The sequence below is a fragment of the Mesoplodon mirus genome, assembly GCF_964341445.2.
Source record: "Mesoplodon mirus genome assembly, chromosome: 8".
Classification (NCBI taxonomy): Eukaryota; Metazoa; Chordata; class Mammalia; order Artiodactyla; family Ziphiidae; genus Mesoplodon; species Mesoplodon mirus.
Genome location: NC_138984.1, coordinates 21,213,895 through 21,227,527, shown reverse-complemented (window position 1 = coordinate 21,227,527; position 13,633 = coordinate 21,213,895).

The window sequence follows — 13,633 nt, the reverse complement described above, 5'->3', positions numbered from 1 at the left end:
TATCAAGCAATATCCACCTTCCCTAAAAATCTTCAGAAAAGAAAATACCACGACCTTCTTTGAAAGTGTATCTAAGCCCCAGTAGAGCGAGGAAGTGCTTGATACCTAACTCAAATCTCTTCAGCTGTAGTGAGCCCCATTCTTTTGGGTCTTGTTTCCAGCTGGCACAAAGAACAGCTATTTTGTCTCCATCACATCAAAGAACCCCGGAACCTTCCCTTAACTGGACAATTTTTAAAGTTAATTTGTTAGATCCTCCATCTTGCAAAAGAGAAAGCTAGACTTTTCTAAAGCTGACAGAAGAGAAATTCTTGCATCCCATCTGCTGGTGGAGGTGGATCCACTGAGTCAACAATTCTTTGGTGAGTACTCACTGAATGCAGAGACCTGTCCTGGGTGTCACAGAAGATAGCAATCAATTATGTCAGCTCTCTGTCGTGAAGGAGCTTGTAGGAGAGGATAAAGCATGTATCCACAAAAAGCTAAGCATCAACTTAAGAGTTAAATGTCAGTACAAAATAACCATGGACAGTATCGTGAGGGAGCATATTATTATATTAATTCAAATAATAATAGCTAATATTTATTGACTGCTTGTTATGTGCAAGGCCTGTCCTGAGTGTCTTGTATTCATTAACTGATTTCATCCTTACCACTCCCTTCTGAGGTAAGAACAATTACCTTGTTTTTGAAAGGACAAAACTGAATCATAGAAATATTGAAAGACTTGCCTAAGATCACAGAGTTAGTAAATGGAAGAATCCACATTGTGAACCCAGATTATTTAATAGCAGAGTATGAAAGATTAAGTTCCAACAGGGAGAAAATACAATTTTTATCATGATGGGACACTGGGCAGATTCTGATACATGTCTGAGGGAGTCTATGGAGAAGGTGGAAGGGGTTTTGCACATCAAACTCTCTGTGACTGGCAGAGCTACTGTGCTTTCTCCAACTTTAGTAGGACCAAAGATTCATTTGTCAATGTATTGTAGTGATACCTGGATGGTCCCCGAGGTAGAGTAGGTGGAGAGAACTGGGGGTCAGGGGACAGAGGCAGAGGCCTGGGTCAGCCTGACTTGTTATGTGTCCTTGGACAAGTCACTTTCCCTGTGGGCTTTGTTCCCATCTGGAAAATGAAAGGGTGTTGGACTCAATCTCTTAGGTCCTGTCCAGCTCTAAATGCTAGTTGTTATGCTTCTTATAGACACAGATACTATACGGAGCATAAATGGTTCAGCCCAGCCCAGCGCTGGGTACATCTTATGCCAAGTGTTCAAGAAATGGGTGTCAATTTGATTGAGTTTCTTCAGGAGTGTTGTGGGGGGGACACCCCTTGGGGCTGGAGCAAATGGGCAAGACAGATGTCACAGAGAAGATGGAACTGGGGTGCAGAATACGTGGGGGAGGTAGCTGAGGTCACCCTTTCCTGCCCTAGAGATGTGGGTCTATGTGTCTAAGTTATTGCATTGACAATTGTCTTTAATCATTGCATCAGATACGATGTGCTCAGTGGCAAATAACAGAGAATTTCCCTGAAATCTGCTCTACCATGAAGGGGATGTTTTAGCTTGCATAACCAAGAAGCCTAACTGAGTGGTAGACTTCAGGCATGACTCAATCAGGGCGCCAGCTCTCTGTGGTTCTCTCAGTTCTGCCCTCTAAGTGTTGGCTTTGTCTTCAGGTTACTTTTCTCATGGTTGCAAGATGGCAGCGTACAGTTGCTGTGGCTACATACTCCTTGTTCTTGTCCACCCTCAACCAATAAAATAGAGTCCTGTGCAGGACTGGTGACATCATTTGTGGGGCCCAGTGTGAAGGAAAATGTGGGCATCTTGCTCAACAGTTATTGAGAATTTCAAGAAGGCAAAACCAGAATATTAAACCAATTATGGAACCTTAGGAAGTGCGGAGCACTGTGTGACTGTATAGGTCACATGTGCATGAGGTTGGTCTTGGTCCTGTGCTTAGTCTTATTGGGCCAACTTGAACTAATCACTATGATTCCCAGAAGGATCCCATAAGTAGATTGGCTTATTTAGGTTATTGCTCATTCATGGACCAATTCTTTCTCTTTTAATTTAATTTTTGTTTTATATTGGAGTGTAGTTGATTTACAATGTTGTGTTAGTTTCAGGTGTACAGCAAAGTGATTCAGCTATACATATACATATATCCATTCTTTTTCAGATTCTTTTCCCATATAGGTTATTACAGAATATTGAGTGGAGTTTCCTGTGCTATACAGGAGGTCCTTGTTGATTATCTATTTTACATATTGTAGTGTGTATCTGCTAATCCCAAACTCTGAATTTATCCCTCCCCTTTTTCCCCTTTGGTAACCATAACTTTGTTTGCTATGTCTGTGGGTCTGTTTCTCTTTTGTAAATAAGTTCATTTATGTCATATTTTAGATTCCACATAAAAGTGATATCATATGGTATTTTCTTTCTCTATCTGACTTACTTCACTTAATATGATAATCTCTAGATTATCCATCCATGTTGCTGCAAATGGCGTTATTTCATTCTTTTTTATGGCTGAGTAATATTCCATTGTATATATGTACCACATCTTCTTTATCCATTCATCTGTCGATGAACATTTAGGTTGCTTCTATGTCTTGACTATTGTAAATAGTGCTACTATGAACATTGGGGTGCATGTATCTTTTCAAATTATGGGTTTTTCTCCAGATATATGCCCAGGAGTGGGATTGCTGGATCATATGGTAATTCTATTTTTAGTTTTTTAAGGAAACTCCATACTGTTCTCCATAGTGGCTGTATCAATCTAAATTCCCACCAACAGTGCAAGAGGGTTCCCTTTTCTCCACACCCTCTCCAGCAACTATTGTTTGTAGACTTTTTGATGATGGCCATTCTGACTGGTGTGAGGTAATACCCCATTGCAGTGTTGTTGTTTTTTTTAATTAAATTAAATTAAATTTTATTTTTTAGGTAAGAAGTAGATTTTTTAGAGAGAAACACACTCCACAGACAGAGTGTGGGTCATCTCCGAAGGCAGGCCCAAAATATGGCATGGTTAGTTTTTAACCTCATTGTAGTTTTGATTTGCATTTCTCTAATAATTAGCAACGTTGAGTATCTTTTCATGTGCTTTATGGCCATCTGTTTGTCTTATTTGGAGACATGTCTATTTAGATCTTTTGCCCATTTTTTGATTGGGTTGTTTGTTTTTTGATATTCAGCTGCATGAACTGCTTGTATATTTTGGAAAATAATCCCTTGTTGGTCCCTTTGTTTACAAATGTTTTCTCCCATTCTGTAGGTTGTCTTTTCCTTTTGTGTATCATTTCCTTTGCTGTGCAATGTGGACCAATTTTTATGATAAGTTGGATGGAATTTTCTGATTGGCTCAGACCAATCAGGGCTCATTTTTGGAGTTCAGGTTGGGCCATGCTCCACCCAAACTACAAGTGCTACCAAAACAAAGGAGAGGCAGCCACAAATCAACACAGTTAGGTATCAATGGCTCTGTGTATGGTTTCAGAATGGGTGGATCACATAGTATCTTCCCACCAGACAAGCATCTGAAATGAGCTCCCATCTCAAGAAGTAGCCTTGCTGTTTTCTCCTCCCTCCCTCTTGTCCAGAGCAAATTATCCATCCCTCTGGTGAGTGGAGAAGAACATAGATTTTAGGCAGTGTGGAATTAGGGGAAGAACTCTGAATTCACACTTCTAGGTATCTAAAGGAATGAAATCAGTATCTTGAAGGGATATCTGCACTCCCATGTTCACTGCGGCGTTGTTCACAATAGCCAAGGTATGGAAACAACAAGTGTCTGTCAAGAGATGAATAGATAAAGAAAATGAGTATATTTACAGTGGAATATTATTCAGCTTTTAAAAAGAAGGAACTTCTGCCATTTGCAGTAATGTGGATGAACTTAGAGAACATTATGCTAAATGAAATAAGCCAGACACAGCAAGACAAAGCATGCATAGTATCACTTATATATGGAATCTAAAAATGTAGACCTAGAGAAATAGAGAGTAGAATGGTGGTTTCCAGGGGCTGGGGTGTAGGGGAAATGGGGAGATATTGGTCAAGGGGCATGAACTTTCAGTTATGAATAAGCTCTGGGGATCTAATGTATAGCATGGTGACTATAGTTAATAATATTACATTGTATATTTGAAATTTGCTAACAGAATAGATCTTAAGTATTCTCACCACACACACACACACGCACATGCACAAATGCTAACATGTGAAGGGATGGATATGTTAAATAGCTTGATTGTGGTAGTCATTACACAATGTCTACGTATATCAAAACACCACATTGTATACCTTAAATTTTTTTGTTAATCATACCTCAGTAAAATTGGGGGAAAATGATGATTCTATGTGAGGTACTTGCCCGCAGATTTAAGATCAGTGTTATTTCAGTGAATGAATGTGAGCACCACACTGTGAAAGTTGTAAATAGTGTTTAAACATACATGTATGAAAGCTGTTTCTAATACTAAGAAAAAAAAGATTGGGATTGACCTCTCCACTTGATTCTTTACTAGGTACGTCATCTTGAACCCATAACCGTATTTCACTATCACTGTTTTTTTTTTTTTTCCCCCCACACCGGGCAGCGTATGGAATGTTAGTTCCCCGACCAGGGATCGAACCCACAGCCCTTCAGTGGAAGCGTGGAGTCTTAACCGCTGGACTGCCAGGGAAGTCCCACTATCACTATTTTCTTGGCTTTGAAGAAAAATAACGCCAGCCTTACCTTCTTCAGAGGGCTCTTGTGACAACTGAATGAGAGTGCATAGGTGAAAATGCTTTTCAATCTGGTCAGGATGATATGTATGAAAAGGATTGCTGCTATTTATTCTAAAGTCTGTGGGCTTTAACATCTTGAAGGCTTAACATGCAAGTCTCTTCCAGATTTTAAATAGGAAATAGAAGAATGGCTAGTAGAAAGAAAGATAAATTGGGTAGGGCAATTTGGGAAGGTCATGAAAAGACTCTTGAGCTTTAAAAATTAGGAGAAAGGTGATTGGTATTAGAGCTAGAGAATAGAATTTCTTGTCCAAAACAATAATTTCAGAGGCAAATCATCCTAATTTCTTACTGATATGTAAAATCACCTCTTGGTCTCCCCCACTGGGTCTCCACCCCATCATCTCCCCCTCCCATTACCATTCTGCTTTCCTCACCCTCTAGACCCCACACCCCACAAATAATTCTTAAGCTGATCCTACTACCTCTCCAATCACACTTCTGGTGCCTTGGCTCCGATATCTTCTAGGCAACTTGGAAGGGATCACCAATCATGGGTCATCAGTTCTTGATAGTTAAGGGTTTTACCTGGTTTTACCTAAGTTCCAACAGGTTCCCAGGGCCCAGGCCTCGGGTTCATGCCTTCCTTCAACCTGAGATTTCAGCATCCATCATTCTTGACAGTTGCTTGCACGGGGAGGCCTCTTCCAAATCTGTAAATCCCAGGTGCTCCAACAGGGAGGGCAACTTGCCTGCAGCCTATCAACACATCTAGATGTCTATCTTGACATAAACACCTGCAACAGTGAAGGCACATCTGCACATAAATTAGACGTTTCCCATCCAACCTAAAGTTGGTTATTCCAACAGCTCACCCCCTTGTGTCCCCTTCTGCCCCACCCCAGCACACCAAAAATGAAACAGCATGATTTCATACTTTCTCACATTAAAAAAAATACACTAATGGACAATATCAACCCTTCCACGTGCCCTTGGTGGTCCTGAAACTTTGATTCTTGTAGATGTGGGAACAACTAAAGATGTTACTTGCTCATTCTCCTATTTCTAGACAGTGTTCCATTCAAATAATCTCAGGAACAGGTTTGTATATGATTTTCTTTTGAAATTACCATAGAAGGAGACGTCATAGTGTCCTTTGGTTGCCCATTCCAGTGCTTTGCATTCTGACAGTTTGGTAAAGCTTAGTGACCATGAGGACATATGTATTGGCTGCTTGGTATCCATTTTCTCTTTCTTTCTTTCTTTTTTTTTTTTTTTTCTGAAAACACCACCCTAATTTCAAATGGTGGAATTAACCCATGGGTGCAGTCTTCGTCTCAGTAAAGTCCTGTCCTGGTCTAACCAAGAGGTGGGTCCATGCCCCAAGCTATGCAGTGGATTTTCTCTCCTGGGACTTAGTTGAGATGAGCAAGCAGGATGAGCCACACTGTTGGAGCCCATTCCAGAGGGGCTCCTGGCAGGCTGGGCTTCTTTCCTATCCCACACATGCCCTGACCTACTCTGGACCCAGCCTTTCTAAACCTGGTCGCCAGCTTTTCCTCTGATCTTGTGAGCCACGTATATTGGCCCCCAAAGTAATCCCCAATCCCCAGGTGAGTTGTTTTTGTTTGTGTGGTTCAGCTTGTTTTTTGTTTGCTTTTTTGTTTTTCTTTGAGTCTGCCAGTGTGAATTCTGTTTTCTCCTAACCAAAGAAACTTATCTAACTTCATAATGCATATACTTTCCCTGGACAAGAATATTCACACTCATGGCTCCAATATACAATCAATATACTAGAATTTAAAAATCTGATTTTAAGTCCCTGATCCTTTCCCCATTTCCAGATCGATAAATTCACTTTGACTAGGCTTCTCCACCAGGGTGTACATAGCCATGCCTCATATACAAAACCTATAAGTTTCTTCAACAGAGCTTTTCTTTTCTTCTTTTTTTTTTTTGCACGTACCAGATACCAATCACCACGCTAAGTACTATGGACTTAATAGCAGGCCCTTTCCTTAAGGACCCGTGGTTTAGTGTGTGGCTTAGAGAAGTAAACACTTCATTCCATATGGTGTGCTCAATGCTTTGCAGAGAAAACAAGGGAGGGTCCTAACACCAGCTAAAGGCTTCAGGAAAGGCTTGCTCAAGGGGATAATATCCAGGTAGAATTTAAAGTTGAATTGGAGTTAGCCAGGTAACTATGGGAATGGGAGTTAGATCTGACTGTCACCGGTTCTCACGGCCTTGTTTACTTGTTTATCCTTGAAATGCCCTCACTTCCTGCTGGAATGTAAGTAACAGCATGAGAGTGGTGAGCTCGTCTGTCAGTTCACTTCCTGTATCCCAGGAAGAGAGCCTGGCACATTGTAGGTGCTAAAATAGTTCTACATAAACATGTTCTGAATATGAGGCATCTCCTGAGGTGGGTGCCGGGTCCCTGCTTTCCTTACCTCGTGCTGCACTGGGTGACACTGGGGGACACTTGAGGACACTGGATGCCATCGGTTGTTAGAACATGCTGTGCTGTTCCAGGCTCTGGGCCTTTGCACACGAGGCCTGTGGTGCTGTCTTCCCTCTGCCTGACCGGTCTCTGTCCTTTCACAGCCAAGCATGGGGTTCTCCATCCCCTCCCCCTGTACCCTTGTCCTCACCCCACTCTTCCACCTCCCCTCCCCGGCCCCTGCAGGACCCTCTCCAGCCTGCTGTCACGGTGCTTCCTGCCAAGGCTGCTAGATTTAACAAATACAAACATAGGCTGCCTAGTTAAGTTTGAATTTTAGATAAACAACAGTTTTTCTTTTTTAAGTATAAGTATGCCCCACGTAGTATTTGGACATACTTGTACTATAAAATTATTCCTTGTTTATCTGAAATTCAGCTTTCACTGGGTGTCCTGTACTTTATCTGACAGCCAGACTTTCCAAACTGGGTTTTGGCCACTGATTTTCCTGTTTCTCCCTGTTCCCATCATTGTAAGACATTTCTTCCCCCATCTCTCCACTGAGCCCTGTGACCCACTTGCTGTCCCTCAGGCCCCAGACTGCTACCTGTGAGGTCAGCCTCTTGACCATTCGGTAGAACCGGACAGGGGTCCATGTCACCTGTGGGACATGGACTGCCTCTCTGCAGACTCCCTGCTAGGAGCCCTGGGGCACAGCTGTGTGTGGAGGGCATATTTTAAAGGGGCCCTTTCTTCTGGTTCATCACTGGGGATGATTTTTCCTTCCTGCTTCCTCCCTTCCGTCACCTCCTCCAAACTCAAGAACTTCAGGAATGAGCAGTAGCTCCGCCGTTGGGATGGGGCTGGTCTAATGACAAGATAACAATGGCTGCTGATACGACTAACAGCACCGGGTGTGTCATAGGTCCTGGACGCTTTACTGAACGCTTCCTAAAATCATCTCCCCTAATACGCATGAGAATCTCAGGAGGTGGGTTACGTGTATCCCCATTATACAGCTTATTATCATCCCCATAATGCAGATGAGGAAACTGAGCTTAGAGAGGTTACTTGCGGGATCCAAGTAGTACAGTTGTGAATCAGGGGGTGGGATGGGGGCGAGGCACTCTCAGCCAGGATAATTCAGGACATCTGTCCCTCATGGGATGGACATTTCCAGAGGCGTTTGCTTAGTATCTTTCCAAGGGTCCGTTAATAGAAGAGGCTCTTTGGGGAACCAGGGAGATGTGGTCAGATGGAGGTTGGACGGTTGTGAGCCCATGCTCGCCCTGGCTCTACCCTGCCTGCCCCGGCGCTGTGCTAGGACCCGGCTGAGGAATACGGTGGGGTATCTTTGTGCCACCCCCATCCTACCCATACAGTGGGTTAGCGTTCTCTGGACTGTGACTCTGGATATATATAAATTCTTATTTTTGCCTGCTTTCTCTGCTATCTCATTCTTTATATACCCCCTTCTTCCTCCCTCAGTAATGACCTGCCCAGTGCTTTCCCAAGCCCTGCTAAGAAATCTCGGAAGCCTCACCTGGAATAGACCCTGCCTCCCCAAGCCCCTTGCAGGCCCAGAGCTGTGCTAGGTAGGTGTGCCTTCTGAAGGTGCAGCTTGAGTGGGAGCTCTGGGTACCCTCTCCCTTAGCCCATCAGCTGTTGGGCAGCCGGGGCCATTCCATCCAGGTGGCTTGAGCTCCTGACCTCACTCTGTGTACCTGGAGCCTTGGGCAGCCATCCACCTCTCCAGTGTGAATACACCCACTTTTCATGTTTTCAGCCTTTGCTTATTGCCAAGGCCATTTCTACCTGGAGCTCAGGTGTGACTCTCACATAAATCCTGAGTCCCCTCTCTCCTCCCACCTGCCCCTTTACCAGCAAGAGTAATCACAGGATCGTAGTGTTAGCCTTAGATCAGATTTCAGTGAGAGATCATCTGATCTGATTTTCTCATTTTCCAGATGAGGAATTGGAGGCCTAAGAAAGATTAGACAGTTAGTCAAGTTCAGAGTTAGCAGTGATTTGTCTTTTTTGAAAACTGAAGACATGAACCGAGTATCCTGGAGAGCATCGGCCGGTGGGTTTGGGTTATTCCATTGAGAGGCTGTGGCCCCAATGGACGTGACCAACGGCAGAGTGGAGTCTCATGAATGTTATGGCTTGGTTATCAACCAGGCTTTGTGTCCTAGGATAATTCAGGACATCTGTCCCTCATGGGATGGACATTTCCAGAGGCGTTTGCTTAGTATCTTTCCAAGGGTCCGTTAATAGAAGAGGCTCTTTGGGGAACCAGGGAGATGTGGTCAGATGGAGGTTGGATGGTTGCCAGATGCCGAGAGGGTGGGAAAGGTTTGCCCTTGGACAGGGGAGGGGGATGAGAAAATCCCTGAAGTCCCAACGAACACCCAGATTCTACAAACTCTGTAAGCTGGGACTCAAATCCAGGCCTGGAGGTGTTTTGTTATTTGCTTATTTGTTTTTCAGATTCTACAAACTCTGTAAGCTGGGACTCAAACCCAGGCCTGGAGGTGTTTTGTTATTTGTTTATTTGTTTTTCAGATTCTACAAACTCTGTAAGCTGGGACTCAAACCCAGGCCTGGAGGTGTTTTGTTATTTGCTTATTTGTTTTTCAGTTTGGGCATGCTGCCTCTGCCTAGGCCATTAGGGCCATCAAAGTCACAGTGGCCATCCTTCGACCTCTGCACCCCTGCGAAGCTGACGGAAGTCTATCACGATGAGAAATATTTCCAGGGAGGTAAATTTGTTCTCTCTGGACCCCATGCTTTGGATTCACATGCTTAAGAGTTAGGAAGTCCTCCCAAGTGTTCCCCCTGGGGGCGGCTTTCATTCTTCCCTCCTTTGTAGGTCATTGGTGAAAATGAAAATCATATTAATTAATTTGTTAAACATTTACTGAGCTTTACCGTGTAACATGGTGTTAAACTAAGGGGTTATCGAGATGGACAAGTCAGAGCTCACATGTTCTTTCAGCTGCAACTGTCCACAGGCTGCCAGGCCCGGATGCCAAGTTTCTGATTCAGGGCCCTTGGCATCCCCCTCCTCTCACACCCAAATACAGGATTCAGTTACAGCCATGGCCCCCTGACAGGGTTTGCTTACATTTGGGGATTATCATCCCCCCAATTCCCTTTTCTCTGGGGACTGTGCTTTGGAGCATAGTTACATCCAGGTGTTGGTGGGCAGTGAGGTGACTTCAGAGTCCGAGAGATTTTCCCCTCCTCCTCGCAATTCCCAGCCGGCTTGCTGATGAGAGATCTCCTTCCTTTTAGGAATTTGCTACTCATTAAAATGTAAATCCTTCTAAAGAGAGGTCTCACTTATGCTCTGATCAGTTGCAACTGATGTTGATGTAGTTGGTGATGAAATAAGCTCTTTTTCTTATTTTCATATAATTATAAAAGTTATTCCTGATCACTGAAGAGAAATGGAAATATATAGAAAATGCGTAAATAAGGAAACAAAAATCACCCATGTTCTTATAACCCAGAGACAACTGTGGTTGAGGTTTTGTTCTAGTTTCTAGCAGGCATATTGCTTAGTTTACTGAGAGGCTAAAAGCAAAATCTCTGAGCAAGGGGCTAAGCCAGTTATTAGCTTTGTGTTCTTAGCACAAATGCTTGGCAAATGGCTAAGCTTTTTCTGCCTCAGTTGCCTCATCTGTAAAATGGGGATAATTGTGGTGGCTACTCTATAAGGCTGTTGTGAAGACTTAGTAAGTTGATACATGTAAAGTGCTTAGAGCACTGCCTGGTATATCGTAAGTGCTCAAGAAATGATCCTTGTTAGTATTATTATTGTGATTGTTGTTATTGTTTTGTAACACACTCATAACTAAGCCTCCCTGGGCTGCCTCCGTGGTTCTTGTTTTGTGCTATCTGGAGGCCAATCCCTGTAGTCCCTGGACTCATCCAATTCCAACTCCTAAATCATTACTGAGTGATGTAGATTCTTCTAGAATTTGGGAGATGTTGGAGAGGTTTACATCACACTATGCAGCAAATTCTCCCTCTCCCCATGCACTTTAAACATCTGTGAGCTTTCTCCGAAGTTTTAATCCTGGTGGAAATTGTCCCATCCTCTCTTCTCTGTCTTTCCCAAGAAACTCATCCTCAGCTTCTCCAGCCACCTGGCACTTAAATCCTCCCACCACCGCCTCAAAATCTCATCAGCTTACAAAGCTAGCAGCTGCACTCAGTAGAACCAAAGAGCCAAATCCTGACCAAGCACACCCCCGGGGCTTCATTTTATCTAGCCATGGGTGGGTCAATTTACACACATGGACACACTCAGAGCAATGTGCCTAGGTAGACCCCCAAACAGGAATCTTTCTTCTTACACTCTTTGGTGTCTTGCTTTTTTTTGTTTTTTTCACTTGCTAATATATTGTGAGCACTTCCTATTACATGATGGCACATCCATGGGGCAAAATATTATATGGTCATTAAAAAAATTTTAAAGGTTCTTTTATACAGGTTTCTTGTTTTTTTGTTTTTGTTTTTTAATAGGGAGGAGGCTGGAGGCTGCAGGCACTGGAGGTAATAAGAGGCTAACCATGAAGGATGCCAGCAAGTCAGCTTCCGTGCCCACGCTCACAGCCCTCTAGAAGCTGGCTTATACACACCTGCTTTGCCATCATTATTCCCTTCCTGAATGCTCTCAAGACCATGGATTGGAACATGTTTTTGTAGCTTTCTAGCAACTCCTCTTCCTTCTCCTCTGCCTGTCTTACCTCTTCTACTCACCCTTAAAGATGGGGGCTCCACAGGGTTTTCCCTGGGTCATCTCTCATCTGTCTGTATGGTCTCACAGGCACCTCCTCTATTACAGAGCCTTCAGTCATCATTCACTTACCTAATATCTTTTCCCTCAGCCCCAGATCTCTGCACTGAGTCCTGACCTCTCTGCTTGGCTTTCTCCCAGGCCCCAGTCAACATGTTCAAAGTGGAATTCATAATTTCTGCTCCACGCTTGCTCCCCGTCTGGTTCTCTGTTTCAGTCAATGTTCACCTACTCCTCAAGCTGGAGGCCATCTCTATGTTGTCTTTCCCCTTTCCTTCCACGTCCAATCATTTTAGTCAGTATTTCATAAAATTTTATGTATTCAATCAAAACTATTATCCTTTATTTTGAAATTGTGTTCATCCCGTGTCTTTGATATCAAAATACTTAGAAAAAAATGAGATGTAGGAGATGGTAGATGGCAGCGGTTTTTGTCTGTTTGTATGTTTTCAGTATCAGTGATGGAGATACTGTTGATTGCTACTGAAACCCAGACTCCTTCCTTTTTCCCAACAGAATCCAGTTTTGTTCAGATTTCCACTCTATCCCCTGCTTCAGAGGGCAATTCTGATCAGTCTAAGGCAGCAATTCTCAGTGTGTCCATGAGACCCTTCCAGGGGGTCTGGGAGGTCAAAACTATTTTTATTCTAAGCCATTATTTGCCTTTTTCACTCTCATTCTTTTATGAGTATACACTGGATTTTTCCAGAGGCTGTCATGTGATATTGCAACAGATTGAATTCAGAAGCAGATATGAGAACCCAGCTGTCTTCTATTAAACTAGAAATTAAAGAGATTTGCAAAAATGTGGAACACTGCCACACTTCTCACTAAACTTTAACAAGAATGGTTATTTTTTATAACAAGTTATGTTAACATGTAATGTGTTTATTATTGTTACTTTAAAATACATTGACAAATAAATATTTTTAAAAATTTCCTGTATTAATTTATAACACAATACACATCAATAGCTATAATCCACCTAAATGAAAGCTCTCTGGTGTCCATTTTTAGAATATGAAAGGGGTCTGAAGTAGAAAAATTTGGAAACCAATGGTCTAATCTGGTGACAGCTATTGCTTATGTAAGTGACCCAAATTAGCCCAGTCAGATTAGATCATGGAAAGATTTATATTCCATGTCTGGGGCAGAGATTTCTCTGCTTTCTCTTGTTGGATGTGAAAGCTTTTTGTCTCCATTGCCACTGGTAGGATGTCACAATGCTGCTGATGTGACCTTGTATGAAGCCACTCTCTGCTCTTCCAGTGACATAAGAAGATAAATCTCTATACTGCTGGATCCAGTTTGAGTTGGATTCTTCATTCTTCACCTCTGAAAGCCCCTTAACTGATATAGCACTTACCAATAATACCAATATCATTCTACACCCAGTTCTGGTGTGTGTGTGTGTTTTCCAATGCCACCAATTAACCAAATTCTGATACTACCTAGAGATAGCATCACATCCCACAGGTTAAGGGCTCAATCCCACAAAACCGTCTTCCTTCACCCACTCCCTGCTCCCACTTCAGATGCCAGTGCGCCTGTGCTTCTGACTGATGGGCTATGGATTGGAGGTTCCAGTGGCTCCTCCTTAGGTTCAACTACTTTGCTAGAGCAGCTCACAGAACT